The sequence below is a fragment of the Scyliorhinus torazame genome, chromosome 10, assembly GCF_047496885.1.
Source record: "Scyliorhinus torazame isolate Kashiwa2021f chromosome 10, sScyTor2.1, whole genome shotgun sequence".
NCBI classification, from domain to species: Eukaryota; Metazoa; Chordata; class Chondrichthyes; order Carcharhiniformes; family Scyliorhinidae; genus Scyliorhinus; species Scyliorhinus torazame.
Genome location: NC_092716.1, coordinates 213,845,825 through 213,862,416, shown reverse-complemented (window position 1 = coordinate 213,862,416; position 16,592 = coordinate 213,845,825). Strand labels below are relative to the sequence as shown.

At 43.6% G+C, this 16,592-nt stretch overlaps 1 protein-coding gene across 1 annotated transcript in view; it reads left to right on the top strand.

The window, feature by feature from the left end:
• dagla (diacylglycerol lipase, alpha) overlaps positions 1 to 16,592 on the top strand; it is a 533,527-nt gene that overhangs the window by 168,820 nt on the left and 348,115 nt on the right. The window contains exon 4 of the mRNA XM_072517705.1: positions 16,258 to 16,398. The gene's annotated coding sequence lies outside the window, so the exon portion shown is untranslated. The remainder of the gene's footprint in view (positions 1 to 16,257; positions 16,399 to 16,592) is intronic.

The following is a 16,592-nucleotide window of genomic DNA, read 5'->3' as shown; positions in this document are numbered from 1 at the left end:
ACTGCGGCCAGTGGATATCCTGTGATGTGGTTTCTGATGAATTGATGTTTAGCCATGTATGTACAATGATTAAATTGCTAAGTTGCATTTTTTTTTAATAAATATTTTATTGAAAATATTTGGTCAACTTACCAATTTAATCATTCCCATCCACAAACAGATCTTTCAGTTGCGTTATTCCTGCTCTTTGCCACATTCCATATCCCCCATCCATTCCCCCCCGGGGCAAACCTATGGTTGTTTCTTATCGGGGACCCCCCAAAGGCTCCAGTCTTTCCCCTATGCCATCTCCACTGTCCCCAAATCTTCAGTGTAGCCACCACCACCGGGCTTGTAGTGTAGTTCCTCGGTGAGAACGGCAATGGGGCTGTCACCATAGCCTGTACGCTAGTCCCCCTACAGGACGCCCTCTCTAATCTCTTCCACGCCGCTCCCTCCTCCTCTCCCATCCACTTACTCACCATCGAAATATTAGCGGCCCAATAATACTCACTTAGGCTCGGTAGTGCCAGCCCCCCCCTATCCCTGCTACGCTGTAAGAATCCCTTCCTCACTCTCGGGGTCTTCCTCAACACCTCCCACAAATAATCCCACTCCACTCTATCAAATGCTTTCTCGGCATCCATCGCCACTACTATCTCCGTTTCCCCCTCTGGTGGGGCCATCATCATTACCCCTAACAGCCTCCGTATATTCGTGTTCAGCTGTCTCCCCTTCACAAACCCAGTTTGGTCCTCGTGGACCACCCCCGGGACACATTCCTCTATTCTCATTGCCATTACCTTGGCCAGGATCTTGGCATCTACATTTAGGAGGGAAATGGGTCTATAGGACCCGCATTGTAGCGGGTCCTTTTCCTTCTTTAAGAGAAGCGATATCGTTGCTTCAGACATAGTCGGGGGCAGTTGTCCCCTTTCCTTTGCCTCATTAAAGGTCCTCGTCAATACCGGGGCGAGCAAGTCCACATATTTTCTATAGAATTCGACTGGGAATCCATCCGGTCCCGGGGCCTTTCCCGCCTGCATGCTCCTAATTCCTTTCACCACTTCTTCTACCTCGATCTGTGCTCCCAGTCCCACCCTTTCCTGCTCTTCCACCTTGGGAAATTCCAGCCGATCCAAGAAGCCCATCATTCTCTCCCTCCCATCCGGGGGTTGAGCTTCATATAATTTTTTATAAAATGTCTTGAACACTCCATTCACTCTCTCTGCTCCCCGCTCCATCTCTCCTTCCTCATCCCTCACTCCCCCTATTTCCCTCGCTGCTCCCCTTTTCCTCAATTGGTGTGCCAGCAACCTACTCGCCTTCTCCCCATATTCGTACTGTACACCCTGTGCCTTCCTCCATTGTGCCTCTGCAGTGCCCGTAGTCAGCAAGTCAAATTCTACATGTAGCCTTTGCCTTTCCCTGTACAGTCCCTCCTCCGGTGCTTCCGCATATTGTCTGTCCACCCTCAAAAGTTCTTGCAGCAACCGCTCCCGTTCCTTACTCTCCTGCTTCCCTTTATGTGCCCTTATTGATATCAGCTCCCCTCTAACCACCGCCTTCAGCGCCTCCCAGACCACTCCCACCTGGACCTCCCCATTATCATTGAGTTCCAAGTACTTTTCAATGCACCCCCTCACCCTTAGACACACCCCCTCATCTGCCATTAGTCCCATGTCCATTCTCCAGGGTGGGCGCCCTCCTGTTTCCTCCCCTATCTCCAAGTCTACCCAGTGTGGAGCGTGATCCGAAATGGCTTTAGCCGTATACTCCGTTCCCCTCACCTTCGGGATCAACGCCCTTCCCAGCACACAAAAGTCTATTCGCGAGTAGACTTTATGGACATAGGAGAAAAACGAGAACTCCTTACTCCTAGGTCTGCTAAATCTCCACGGGTCTACACCTCCCATCTGCTCCATAAAATCTTTAAGTACCTTGGCTGCTGCCGGCCTCCTTCCAGTCCTGGACTTCGACCTATCCAGCCCTGGTTCCAACACCGTATTAAAATCTCCCCCCATTATCAGCTTTCCCATCTCTAGGTCCGGAATGCGTCCTAGCATCCGCCTCATAAAATTAGCATCATCCCAGTTCGGATAATATACGTTTACCAAAACCACCGTCTCCCCCTGTAGTTTGCCACTCACCATCACGTATCTGCCCCCGTTATCCGCCAATATAGTCTTTGCCTCGAACATTACCCGCTTCCCCACTAATATAGCCACCCCCCTGTTTTTCGCATCTAGCCCCGAATGGAACACCTGCCCCACCCATCCTTTGCGTAGCCTAACCTGGTCTATCAGTTTCAGGTGCATTTCCTGTAACATAACCACATCTGCCTTAAGTTTCTTAAGGTGTGCGAGTGCCCGTGCCCTCTTTATCGGCCCGTTCAGCCCTCTCACGTTCCACGTGATCAGCCAGGCTTCCTACCCCCCCCCCCCCCCTCCCCCCCCCCCCCCCCCCCTTGTCGATTAGCCATCCCCTTTTTCCAGCTCCTCACTGGGTTCCCACGCAGCTGTATCTCCCCCAGGCGGTGCCCCCCCGCCCATCCCCTCCCATACCAGCTCCCCCTCTCCCCAGCAGCAGCAACCCAGTAATTCCCCCCTCCCACCCCTCCCGCTAGATCCCCCGCCAGCGTAATTACTCCCCCCATGTTGCTCCCAGAAGTCAGCAAACTCTGGCCGACCTCGGCTTTCCCCCGTGACCTCGGCTCGCACCGTGCGATGCCCCCTCCTTCCTGCTTCTCTATTCCCGCCATGATTATCATAGCGCGGGAACCAAGCCCGTGCTTCTCCCTTGGCCCCGCCCCCAATGGCCAACGCCCCATCTCCTCCACCTCCCCTCCTCCACCTCCCCTCCTCCCCCCATCACCACCTGTGGAAGAGAGAAAAGTTACCACATCGCAGGATTAGTACATAAAACTCCTCTTTCCCCCCTTTTTAACCCCCCTCTTCGCCCCCCACATTCGCCCCACCACTTTGTTCAAATGTTCTTTTTAATAACCCGCTCATTCCAGTTTTTCTTCCACAATAAAAGTCCACGCTTCATCCGCCGTCTCAAAGTAGTGGTGCCTCCCTCGATATGTGACCCACAGTCTTGCCGGTTGCAGCATTCCAAATTTTATCTTCTTTTTATGAAGCACCGCCTTGGCCCGATTAAAGCTCGCCCTCCTTCTCGCCACCTCCGCACTCCAGTCTTGATAAACGCGGATCACCGCGTTCTCCCATTTACTGCTCCGAGTTTTCTTTGCCCATCTAAGGACCATTTCTCTATCCTTAAAACGGAGGAATCTCACCACTATGGCTCTGGGAATTTCTCCTGCTCTCGGTCCTCACGCCATCACTCGGTATGCTCCCTCCACCTCCAACGGACCCACCGGGGCCTCCGCTCCCATTAACGAGTGCAGCATCGTGCTCACATATGCCCCGACGTCCGCTCCCTCCGCACCTTCAGGAAGACCAAGAATCCTCAGGTTGTTCCTCCTTGCGTTGTTCTCCAGTGCCTCCAACCTTTCCACACATTGTTTCTGATGTGCCTCATGCGTCTCCGTCTTCACCACCAGGCCCTGTATGTCGTCCTCATTCTCGGCTGCCTTTGCCTTCACGACCCGAAGCTCCCGCTCCTGGGTCTTTTGTTCCTCCTTTAGCCCTTCGATCGCCTGTAGTATCGGGGCCAACAGCTCTTTCTTCATTTCCTTTTTGATCTCTTCCACACAGCATTTCAAGAACTCTTGTTGTTCAGGGCCCCATGTTAAACTGCCACCTTCCGACGCCATCTTGGTTTTTGCTTGCCTTCCTTGCCGCTGTTCTAAAGGATCCACTGCAATCCGGCCACTTTCTCCTCCTTTTTCCATCCGTATCCAGGGGGGATTCCCTTCTGGTTTACCGCCCAGTGTTTTTAGCCGTCAAAATTGCCGTTGAGGCTCCTATCAAGAGCCCAAAAGTCCGTTTCACCGGGAGCTGCCGAAACGTGCGACTCAGCTGGTCATCGCCGCACCCGGAAGTCCCTAAGTTGCATTTTTAATTGCAAAAAAATAACTTGTGCCTTTTATAACCTCAGGTTCTCCTAAAGCTCTTTGCAGTTTGAAATGTAGTCACTTGTAATGTGGGAAATGTAACACCCAATTTGGAAACAGCAAGGGCCTATAAACAGCATTGTGATAATGCCCAGATAATCTGTTTTAATCGATTGAAGTATTGAATATTGACCCGAATAATAGGGTCAATTGCCCTGCACTTCTTGAAAATAAGGACATAAGAGATCCCACGGCACCTGGCTGGCAGGCTGACCCTGGTTTAATGCCTCTTCTGCAAGATGGAACTTCCAACAGTGCAACACACTGGAGCATCAGTTGAGATATTACTGCTCAATTCTGTGGAGTGAGACTTGAATTCACTGACTCAGAGGCGAGAGTGCTGCCAACTGAGCCATAGCTGACACTGTAAAAGTGTTTGTGATATTTTTGGGCTTGAATGCCAGGAAAGGGCAGATTAGTTGCTGTCTATCCAAATATTGAGAGGAAGATTCAGAGGAATAGGGGCTCACAAAATCACAGGAATAAGGTTTCCCCAGCCAGGATAGCATTGGTAATGGTATTGGACTGAGGAATGGAAATGGCTGATCAGAATGGTGAATAAAGGTGCAGGAAGATTTAAAGAGTACAGGCATCAGGATGGGTATGTCATTAGGGTGAGAGGATGAAAGACAATTGTATTTCAATGACATTGACTTCGACAAGTTGTATTGTTTAAAATGCCTTCCGTTGCCACTGTACTTCCTATCTTGTTGTTTATTTCTTTCCCATTACAAATGGATACTGATGCCTAACTTGAGATGGCCTTCCCCAAGTCATTCTTCATCACATATTGATAAAAGTTATTTTGATTCTTTGGAACTAGCTTAAAATTGTTTAAAACCATGTTTTCCAGAGCCAGGGACTTGGGTTTGATTCCTGGCTTGGGTCACTGTCTCTGTGGAGTCTGTATATTCTCCTCGTGTCGTGTGGGTTTCCTCTGGGTGCTCTGGTTTCATTCCACAAGTCCTGAAAGTGCTTGTTAGGTGAATTGGACATACTGAATTCTCGCTCAGTGCACCCGAACAGGCGCCACAGTGTGGCGTCTAGGGGATTTTCACAGTAACTTAATTGCATTGTTAATGTAAGCTTACTTGTGACACAAATAAAGATTATTATCAAATTATTACTATTTTGCTAGTGTTAGGTTGGCATGGTTGATCCCTGCTGGTCGGTGCACAGCGATGAGTAAAAAGCGATAGGAGGTAGGTGTAGCAACAATGGGACTGATTTAAGCAGCGCCTACCTGATGGGTGCTGGAAGAACTCAAATCAAGATACTCAGCAAGCAAATAAATGAATAATTTGCACCTTAACAGCACCTTTCATGATCTCTGGATATTCCAAATTGTTTTGCAGTGCAGAACATGTTCTCACAAGTTTCACAGATAATAACAGTTAGCAATGACAAGGCAATCTTCTTATAATGATTTGGTTGAGGGGTAAATGCTGGCCAAGACATTGGAAAATTATCCTGTTGCTCCTTGAATAGTGCCGAAGTGCTGATGAACTCCTCAGAGGGCAGGTTTAATGTCTTCTCCAAAATGATAGCACGGTAGCACAGTGGTGAGCACAGCTGCTTCACAGCTCCAGGGTCCCAGGTTCGATTCCTGGCTTGGGTCACTGTCTGTGTGGAGGTCTGCACGTTCTCCCCGTGTGTGCGTGCGTTTCCTCCGGTTTCCTCCCACAGTCCAAAGATGTGCACGTTAGGTGGATTGGCCATGCTAAATTGCCTTAGTGTCCAAAAAGGTTAAGTGGGGTTACTGAGTTACGGGGATAGGATGGAGGTGTGGGCTTGGGTAGGATGACTCAATGGGCCAAATGGCTCCTTCAGCACTGTAATTTCTATGATTCTATGATCCAGTAGTGCAACAATGCCTCAGTACTGTCCTAGACCATCAGCTTATTAGACCATCAGTGAGAGTGTTATCATTGGCTCAAGGCTGACACCTATAAAGAAGTATAGTTTAAGTATAATAGAAATATTGAATGGCAGCTGTTTGCTAATGGTGTGGTGTAGGAGAGGTTTCTTAAAAGCGTGGTTTGCCACCTGGTGTTGCCAGAGTTATTGACCTGTAAACCAGGAGCATTTGGAATGGGCCTGATGCACTTTACTTTTGAAGGGAATAATGGGATTTCGGTATAAAATAGTAAGGGGTTTCGGAGAACTGGACTGGTCTTAGGAAGGAGAGCATGAGGATGGGCCTTTCCAAACCTGACTACACTGGGAGGGAAGTCTAGGGGTGTTAATCATAGAATCATAAATTCACACCAGTGCAGAAGGTGGCCATTCGGTCCATCGAGTTTACACTGACCCTCTGAAAGAGCACCCTACCTAGGCCCACTCCGCCACCCTTTCACTGTAACCCCCATACCCCACCTAACCGTTGGACACCAAGGGACAATTTAGAATCGCCAATTCACCTCACCTCATCTTTGGACTGTGGGAGGAAACCGGAGCACCCAGAGGAAACCCGCGCAGACACGGGGAGAAAATACAAACACCACACAGACAGTTACTCAAGGGCCGCATGTCCCTGGAGCCGTGAGGAAGCAGTGCCACCCCAATTTTTCCAAGATGTAACTGGTAGAGTTGACAAGGTGGAGCCAGTCGATGTGGTTTATTTGGACTTTCAGAAGGCTTTTGATGCAGTATAATGTGGATAAATGGGTGGTTATCTACTTGGGTAGCAAAATCAGGAACGCAAATTATTTTTTGAATAGCTAGATATAGTACCCGCATATTGTAATTGAATACTTGGTGGCTCCCTGATGGGCATGAGCTACGTCTATGTGCTTACGGTGAAATTTCAAGGGGTAAAGCACTTTATGGATAAGGGGGCAGGAGTTCTACAATTTCTGCCTGATACTGACTGTTGCTAAAGGATAAGAGGAAATAAATATCAGAGAAAATCCTTTGTGGAGGCATAAAACTGAGTCTGTGGGCAAGAAATGGATCTGCCTTGCACTTGACCCCTGTACCGACTGACGTTATTCATAAAGGGCCCGCCTTCTCAAACTTGCCCCTCACCTGAGGTGTGGTGATCCCCAGGTTGAATCACCACCAATCAACTCTCTCTCAGGGGACAGCAGCCTTTGGTCCTCTGGGACTTTGGCGACACTTACATTTTACTTATGGCATAGCTGTTGCAGTGAACATTATGATGCAGGAGTTAGTTGTGAGAATGTTTTACCCTTCTGGAACACTGTAGCACCTTTTGTAGGATAGCAGTACAAACTGTCACACAGCCCATTCCATAAATGCCTTCCATTGCTCATTTACCATCACAGTTTCTCACTCTCAAACTGAATTGATCACTCTTGCCAAGAGAATTCTTTGCACCAAGATCATTAATTAGTCCCATCTCATTACACATTGCCAGGTCTAAAATAGCCTGTACCATGGTTGGTTCCAGAATGTATTGTTATAAGAAACTGGCCTGAATACATTCTGTGACTCATCTTCAAGGTTTCCTTTACAAATTTGATTTGTCCAATTCATATGAAGATTAAAATTGCCCATGATTATTCCAGTACCATTATTGCAAGCCCAATTATTTCTTGATGTATACTCTGTCCTAGCAGTGTAGCTCTGAACTATTCCTAGTGGTGACTTCTTTCCCTCGTTATTTCTTAGCTCCATTCAAACTGATTCTACATCTTTGGTCTTCTGAGACAAGATTATTTCTCGCTACTGTACCCACCTCATCCTTTATTAATACAACTACCCCACATCCTTAATAAAAGCAAATTACTGCGGATGCTGGAATCTGAAACCAAAGAGAAAATGCTGGAACATCTCAGCAGGTCTGGCAGCATCTGTAGGGAGAGAAAAGAGCTAACGTTTCGAGTCCAGATGAACCTTTGTCAAAGCTAAAGACAGAGAAAGTGTTACCCTCTGCTGTTAGTTTCTCTGCAGTTTGGCCTTTCACACCTGGGGACTTTCTCTCTGGGGACTGCCATTAGCACTCTTTCCCCTTGGTTTCTGTGGCTATTAGCACCTGTTTCCCTGGGTTTCTGTGGCTATAACTCATCTTTCATTCTCACTCCACAGTATAAATATTTCCCACTTTCTCTGAGATTTTCCAGCATTTTCTCTTTGGTACCCCACATCCTTATCCTTTCTTCCTATCTTTCTGAAATTTCAATTACCCTTGAATATTTTGTTCCCATTAGTCATTTTGCAACCACGTTTCTGTAATGGCTTTCATATTAAACCCATTTATTTCTATTTGTTACTATCAATTCACCATATACATTCAGATAAAGAACTTTTAATTTTGTGTTTTTATCATTTTTTCTCTAACCCGATTTGTTGGTGCATTCTTATATATGTATGATTTCTACCTTCCTGTCATCAGCTGGTTACCATTACTCTCATTATTAACCTGCACTATTGCCTTATCTTTCCTCATCAGCTTTCTACATCTGATGTGAACCCTTCTCACACTCTTTTAAAATCCCTAGTTTAAAGCTCTCTCTAGAACCCTTGTTATACGATTTACCCCTTGAAACATGCTGGGACCAGGGTCCTGAAGGCTGTCAAAACCCACTTCTCCTATGTCAATCTTTGAGCCACCAATTTAGCTCTCATTCAAAATTACCTAAAACACTGAGACTTAATGGAGTCAATGTTGAGAACTCTACCACATTGCACTGGCCTCTGGTGGGTTTTCCCACCAGTGAGATATATGCCAGAGATGGTGATGGAGGCATCTGGACTTTGGCTGAGCAGCATAATTCTGAGTATCACTAGTCTGTGGGCCAATTTTGGCATCGATTCTTAGATGTCAGCGAGGGGCATGTTGCAGAATTTACTTGCCCAACCTTATTTTCATGTCATCCAATTCAATGCTTATGGCACAGCCAAGTGATTCATCCAATTTTATTCTGCTTTCTGTAGCAGTTTTGATGTGACTGGCTGGCTTGCTGGGCCATTTCTGAGGGCAGTTAAGAGTCAACCATGTTGATGTGGGGCTGGAGTCAACTATGGATCCAACAAGCTTTTTTCCCCATAAGCACGTTAGTGAACCATTTTGGATTCCACGCATATCTAGAACATAGAACATAGAACAATACAGCGCAGTACAGGCCCTTCGGCCCTCGATGTTGCACCAAAACAAAAGCCATGACACTGGTTGGGTCGTGAGAAGTGGTGATGGTGGCTTGGCGCAGAATATCTTCAAGCATATGTGAAGCCTGATGTTGTTGAAGGGCAGCATATAAATGGAAATTGAAAGTGGACTGAGGATACCTTCGGAACATAGAACATAGAACGATACAGCGCAGTACAGGCCCTTCGGCCCACAATGTTGCACCGAAACAAAAGCCATCTAACCTACACTATGCCATTATCATCCATATGTTTATCCAATAAACGTTTAAATGCCCTCAGTGTTGGCGAGTTCACTACTGTTGCAGTTAGGGCATTCCACGGCCTCACCACTCTTTGCGTAAAGAACCTACCTCTGACCTCTGTCCTATATCTATTACCCCTCAGTTTAAAGCTATGTCCCCTCGTGCCAGCCATTTCCATCCGCGGGAGAAGGCTCTCACTGTCCACCCTATCTAACCCCCTGATCATTTTGTATGCCTCTATTAAGTCTCCTCTTAACCTTCTTCTCTCCAACGAAAACAACCTCAAGTCCATCAGCCTTTCCTCATAAGATTTTCCCTCCATACCAGGCAACACCCTGGTAAATATCCTCTGCACCCGCTCCAAAGCCTCCACGTCCTTCCTATAATGCGGTGACCAGAACTGTACGCAATACTCCAAATGCGGCCGTACCAGAGTTTTGTACAGCTGCAACATGACCTCCTGACTCCGGAACTCAATCCCTCTACCAATAAAGGCCAACACTCCATAGGCCTTCTTCACAACCCTATCAACCTGGGTGACAACTTTCAGGGATCTATGTACATGGACACCTAGATCCCTCTGCTCATCCACACTTTCAAGAACTTTACCATTAGCCAAATATTCCACATTCCTGTTATTCCTTCCAAAGTGAATCACCTCACACTTCTCTACATTAAACTCCATTTGCCACCTCTCAGCCCAGCTCTGCAGCTTATCTATATCCCTCTGTAACCTGCTACATCCTTCCACACTATCGACAACACCACCGACTTTAGTATCGTCTGCAAATTTACTCACCCACCCTTCTGCGCCTTCCTCTAGGTCATTGATAAAAATGACAAACAGCAACGGCCCCAGAACAGATCCTTGTGGTACTCCACTTGTGACTGAACTCCATTCTGAACATTTCCCATCAACCACCACCCTCTGTCTTCTTTCAGCTCGCCAATTTCTGATCCACATCTCTAAATCACCCTCAATCCCCAGCTTCCGTATTTTCTGCAATAGCCTACCGTGGGGAACCTTATCAAATGCTTTGCTGAAATCCATATACACCACATCAACTGCTCTACCCTCATCTACCTGTTCAGTCACCTTCTCAAAGAAAAGCATATCTGATTGATTCAAGGTTACGTTTACTGATACCACCTTCTTATTCCATATTTTGCAAGTTAGTTTTGAGCTTTTCTGCAAAGCTTTCTCATTCTCGTATTTTTTTGGGTTCTGTTCTTCTTTACAGTAGAAACAAAGGATGAAAAGGTTGTCACACTGTAGATAATTAACCAGCTGGTTAAACTTTATTAGGGAGGTGTTACCTGCTCACCGTCCAAGGTGAAAGAGAGAGAAAATCTCCCAAGTGCGTCTGATGATGTCACCACTTAATCATGTGACACACTACACAGAGATGCATTGGTTTGCAATACATAACACTCATGCACATGCAAAATCTATGGTTGATATCTCCTGTGTTTTGAGCCAAAATTACAACATTTGTCTATGCAAAACTGCCAGAAAACATAATTTTGTAGGTTATTTTGAAATGACTTGGAAAAGTCTATGGAAATCCAAAAAGCATGACGGAAATAATCAGTATCAACTTGAGATCCAGACTTTTGAGAGCCTAATGTGTCTTCAGAGGGAAAAAACATTAACCAAGCCACTCAAATACGTAGGTAAGCTTAATTACATTGTGAAATATATAGCTTTTATAACCTAATACGTTACAGATATTAATTTGAATATTAAAATTTCAGTTACTAGAAAAGAATGTCAGCTGAATGGTTTTGAAAATATTGCATTGTTAAATCAGTTGGTTTGACTTCTTTTGCTTATTGGCAAATTTATCTGCCATTGGTGATTGGTATTTTCATAGGTCTTTAGTTGTTATTGGAAGTTTAAGTACCTATTTTCTTCACCTTCACTTGGTACGGTTTCTTAACTGTTTAGTTGTTATTTCTGGCTAATATATGTATGCAATGATTATTGTAAAATGCTTTAAATTATGGAAGGTATTGTCACAAGTGGTTGTTGAAACAGTCAGTTTCTTTAGAAGGTGGTGATGCACTGTGGTAAGTCTTTTTAAAATTCGTTACAAATAACCAGTCCCCTTCTCACCTTCCAATCCTCTTCCTGTTACAAGAACCTTCCTATTTAATATAAAAGCAAAAGATGGGAAGCGAGTTCGGATCTTGACACTGCCATCAATGGATTAGGAGGAGAGAAGGAAGCTAAGGTGACAGCAGATCTAGTGTAGGTAAAGCAACTCTGTGAGAGAGAGAGAGATTGTGGGGAGAAGGCGATCTTTTTGGGAAGGAGAGAGATGGGGTTTGTCGGTCTATTAGGGCAGGTGAGCAAATGTGTGGGCAGCAGGTGACATTGCGCACTTTCACAGTTCTACAAAATTGAATAAAATAAAATAAGTTGTCTGATTTCCCATTTTTTTACCCCTTCTAAAACCATCCTCTTGAGCCTGGCTTACACGTTTACAAACCAATCTTGGAATAACAATAACCAAAGAAGAAAGTTAAATACTTTTCAAAAGCTATCTTCTTTTATATTTGTGTTTTGGGCCAGGGTTTAGAGAACCCCAAAGTGTATCATGGAGTTCACCTGACCCACAACTTTTAATAGTTTGTGGTATGGGGAGCACACAGCCCACTCTACAGGTGTGGTACAGCAGAAAAGGACAAGTATTTTTTTTAAAGCAAATCAATGTTTATTCTATGAATGCAAGTTAACCTTTTTTAAACAAACAGTGAACATCTAAGCAACCATTAATTCAAATACAACCCCAAAGACTACAACACTAAGTAACCCTGTAAGCTGTCCTTTTAACATCCAAAAGACTTAACAAACCTTCAAACAGGAGCACATTAGGTTTACATTCAATGCTGAGACCGTTTACAATTCTGCGTTCACCAAATAATCCATAGATGGTCTTTGGATGGCAGAGATCAACCGTACAGCTCTTTGTTTAAACTTCAGATGCAGCTCACTGAAAAACACACCCAAGTTTTTCTCAAACTGAAACTAAAAAGCAGAAGTAGAGCTCAGCTCCACCCACACTCTGACATCACTCCAATAACATGAGCAGCTCCATTTCTTAAAGGTACATTTCTTAAACACCCATTTCTTAAAGATACTCTCACATGACATTTGTCTCATAAATTATTTTGTGAATAAAGTTTAAAGTAGTGCGATGTGGTGGAGGAACAAAATTAGATGTGGGATATATCCAGTTTATTTTTTTAAACCCGTAGATTTCTTTCTTTACTTGATTCTGCTATAGAAGTGCCTGTTTGTCTTTGGCTGTTTTGGATGTATTTTGTTTTAAGTTTTGATGTGTAAAAAATGTTGGGAATCCAGTTAATCCAGATAACACCGACACCTAGGCCTCAAATTGCTTTGCTGTCAGACACTGGAGGAGGGTTGATGGGGGAAGGTGTCTGAATGAAGGAAGACTATTTAATTGTTGTTGGATTCTTGGCTGCTTATCTTGTACTGAGTGTCTCATTTCTTTAATATCTTATGGGGGAGACTTAACCTTCAAGGAGCCCATGAAAATCAGAAAGTAACCCTTGAGAAAATCTCAAAAAGAACTCTCAGAAAAGAAGCCACACCATTTTAATAAGATCATGGCTGATCCTTAAACTCAACTCCACTCTCCCACTCACGCTCCGTATCCGTTGATTCATTTTGAGTCCTAACAATTATCAATCTCTGCCTTGAATATACTCAATAATTGTGGAACCACAGCTCACTTGGGTACAGAATTCCAAACCCTCTGAGTGAAGAAGTTTGAAACCATCTCCATTTTAAATGGCCAACCCCTCATCCTGAAATTATACTTGCTAGTTGTCGACTCTTCAGCCAGGAGAAATAGGCTCTCAACAGCTGCTCTGCCAAGCCCCCTCAGAATTGTTTTTGTTTCGATTAGATCACCTCTCATTCTTCTAAATTTCACTTTGTCTAATCCTATTCTTGACCTCTTTACTTAGCTATGGGCGGATCACTTTTCCCATGGAGTTTTTATTGCTGAATGGAATATATATTCACTGAGGATTATGAATCATTTCTTTAAATGGTTGCTGTTGCTTATCTACTGTTCTATGTTTCAATCTTATTTCCCAAACTACTTAGGCCAACTTACTCCTCATGCCTATGTAAGTGCCTTTATTTAGGCTTGATAGTCCAGTTTTGAATGTGTACATCCCATTCAAACTCCACATGAAATTCTATCATATTATGATCACTCTTTTCAGAATATCTCTTACTCTGAGATTACTAATTAATTCTGTCTCATTATATAAACAAGATCACTTGTTCTCTGGTTGGTCTTGCATGCTCTCCATTAGTTGATGTTCCAAGATACTTTTGTTCATTTAATTCCAATTTATTTAAAGATTAAAGTATCCCATGATTATTGCATTGTTTTTGTTGAAGCACACAAACTCCCACCAGCGTTTTCTGCCCCTTGTAATTTTGTATCTTCACCAGCTGAGTCCACTTCTTGCGCTGCTGAGTCAAAATCCTTTCTTACCTAGCCTTAAATCATCCTTTTTGTTTGCCTTTTTGAACTTGAGGATAACTATTGACTTTGGCAGTGAAGCAGCAAATGTTATTCGAGCAGATAACTGTTGTAAATCTAGCAATAGTACAGACAGCATGGGCCAATTGGGTGTCACCTTTGTTACAATTACGATGATCAACAATTAACTACTTTCCATTATAAATTTACTATTTTGGGTTGTTTGTGAATGAAGATTGTCAGCAGAAACTTGTATTTGCATTACAACGTTCAGTTTTGCATTGTCAATATTCAGTGTGCAATTACCTATGTAATTCACAGGGACATTGCAAAAATAATACCACATATATAGAAATTGGCTTTTCGGGACAGGGTGATGCATTTTGTAACTGCATTGCTTGTTTATTATTGGGACCTGATTTTGAGACAAGTCAGGGTAGATAAATAGAGAAGGTCTCTTCTTAGTTGCAGTAGAGATCATTTATAAAAAGAGTTTGGGCAGATTAATTTAGTTGTTAGGGTTCATAGAATCATAGAATCCCTACAGTCCAGAAGGAGGCCAGTTGGCCCATCGTGGTCTGCACTGACTCTCTGAAAGAGCAACCTATCCTGGTCCATGCCTCTGCTCTGTCCCCGAAACCCAGTAACCCCAATTAACCTTTTGGAAACGAAGGGGCAATTTAGCAATCTGTACATTTTTGGACTGTGGGAGGAAACCAGAGAACCCGGAGGAAACTCACGCAGACACTGGGAGAAAGTGCAAACTCCACACAGCCACTCAAGGTCGGAATTGAACCCTGGTCCTGTGAGGCAGTGGTGATAACCACTGTGGCTCCGTGCCATCGGGTTGTGGTCTTTCAGGACCTGAGCACAACCTGGTGAATGAGAAAGATCACTCTAATGCATTAAAAGGTGCTAATCTGTATTTGGCATGGCAGAGTAGAGGGAGTTCTATGTTTAACGTTCAATTTAGAAGCATTTTGTTCCCAAAAGAAGAATGAAAACAAAAAATACAACACAAAAGGATAAAATATATTTCTAAAAAGCAAAGCATTTTTGTGAATGCTGCTCCAGGTAAGATATTTTCTTCTCGTTTAGATCTGCAGATAGTTATTTTTCCAACTATTTTTTTAGCTTCCAGAAAGAATAATGCCAATGTTTGCTGTGCTTTTATTTATATATATATATATCAACACAATGGCACTATTTAATTGAAAATTAAATGATTGCTTTCTTGATACAATAACTCCAAATCATTAGTTTAATTCTAAAATCAATTTATTTTACTTGCTCTTTAAAACTTACAGGTTTCCGGCTTATCTGAGTCTTTTGGACCTTTTCTCAAGTGTCTATCTCAGCAGGAGGACAGAACACATTCAGTGGAAGAATAGTACCATATCTATTATTACTGTGTTGGCAGCGGAAGCAGTCTGACAGCTAAAGTTTGTGTACTCCTTTTGACTCCTCACTTAAACCGGTGCAACGCATGCAAACAGATTACAGTTAATGATAGCGTGCACTCAATTGAGGTGATCTGAGTAAGGAATCAGTTATTAACCAGCTGCATTACAATCCCATATTTTAAAATTCATCAATGGGCACAGTGTCATTGACCAGCTGGCATGTGCATAAAACACAGTTTTGCCAGACAAAAACTAACAAAACCGTCTAATTCTAGAATTAGTTTCCACTTAATACAAACCAACTGTCACACAAATGTGTTCTATCATACCTATGCAGAAAGGCTATAATCAGGATATTCACACACAATGCTGTCCCTCAATGCATTGTTTGGGTATTCAGTCAAGTTGGAAACACAATTTTGTTGACGAGGTGTATGACTGCAAAAAGAATTACAATTGCGTGCCGTACCATGAATGCCACTAAATGCTTGGAAGCCATTCACTTCCGGCCTGCATATTATCCTCGTGGTTTCCAACCTAGATAGTCCCATTAATGACACCTCTGCTCACACTTCTACCACTAATTATTTTCCTCAATTTTGCTTTAACAAACTAGATGAAGCAAAGCAACTGAATGCAGCATGCTGTCAGATTGAAAGAGTAGCGCACAAGGTACACTAAATTCAGAATTATTCATGGAGTGATAACAAAATGGAGATTGAAAAGCCTTTAGATTGTCAGAAGGAAAGAAAGACTGAGTGAATAAGGAATTCTGTACTGTTGAGGTACTGGATATCAAGAAATGTCAAGTATTTTTGAACTGAGTCATACTATGAATGGAGACCATATTGAAATGCAATTAGATATGATGTTGTTGCAGTGGTGACCTGATTTATATTTTGTTATTCATTTAGGTTCATCGTTAGATACATACCATTTCCCGCAGGACACCAGCGGAATTCATCCGTAAGATGTACCTGATTGACACTGTTTGGCATTGGGTTCAAGGGAAGAAAATGAAACTAATTGTGCTTTGATGATCAAGTCAAAATCACGTAAGTTTGTATTTAATTTTTGGATTATTTTGGGCTGAGTTTCAGTGTGTGCAGGAGGAAAGCATGGCTGATAAATATTTATTATTCACTCTGAATGAGCAGATCTGATATTTACTTTGCCAAATAAGCTTTGCCTATCAACAACCATTACTTGGACTTCAACCATTGGGGAACTGAAATAAAAACAATAAACA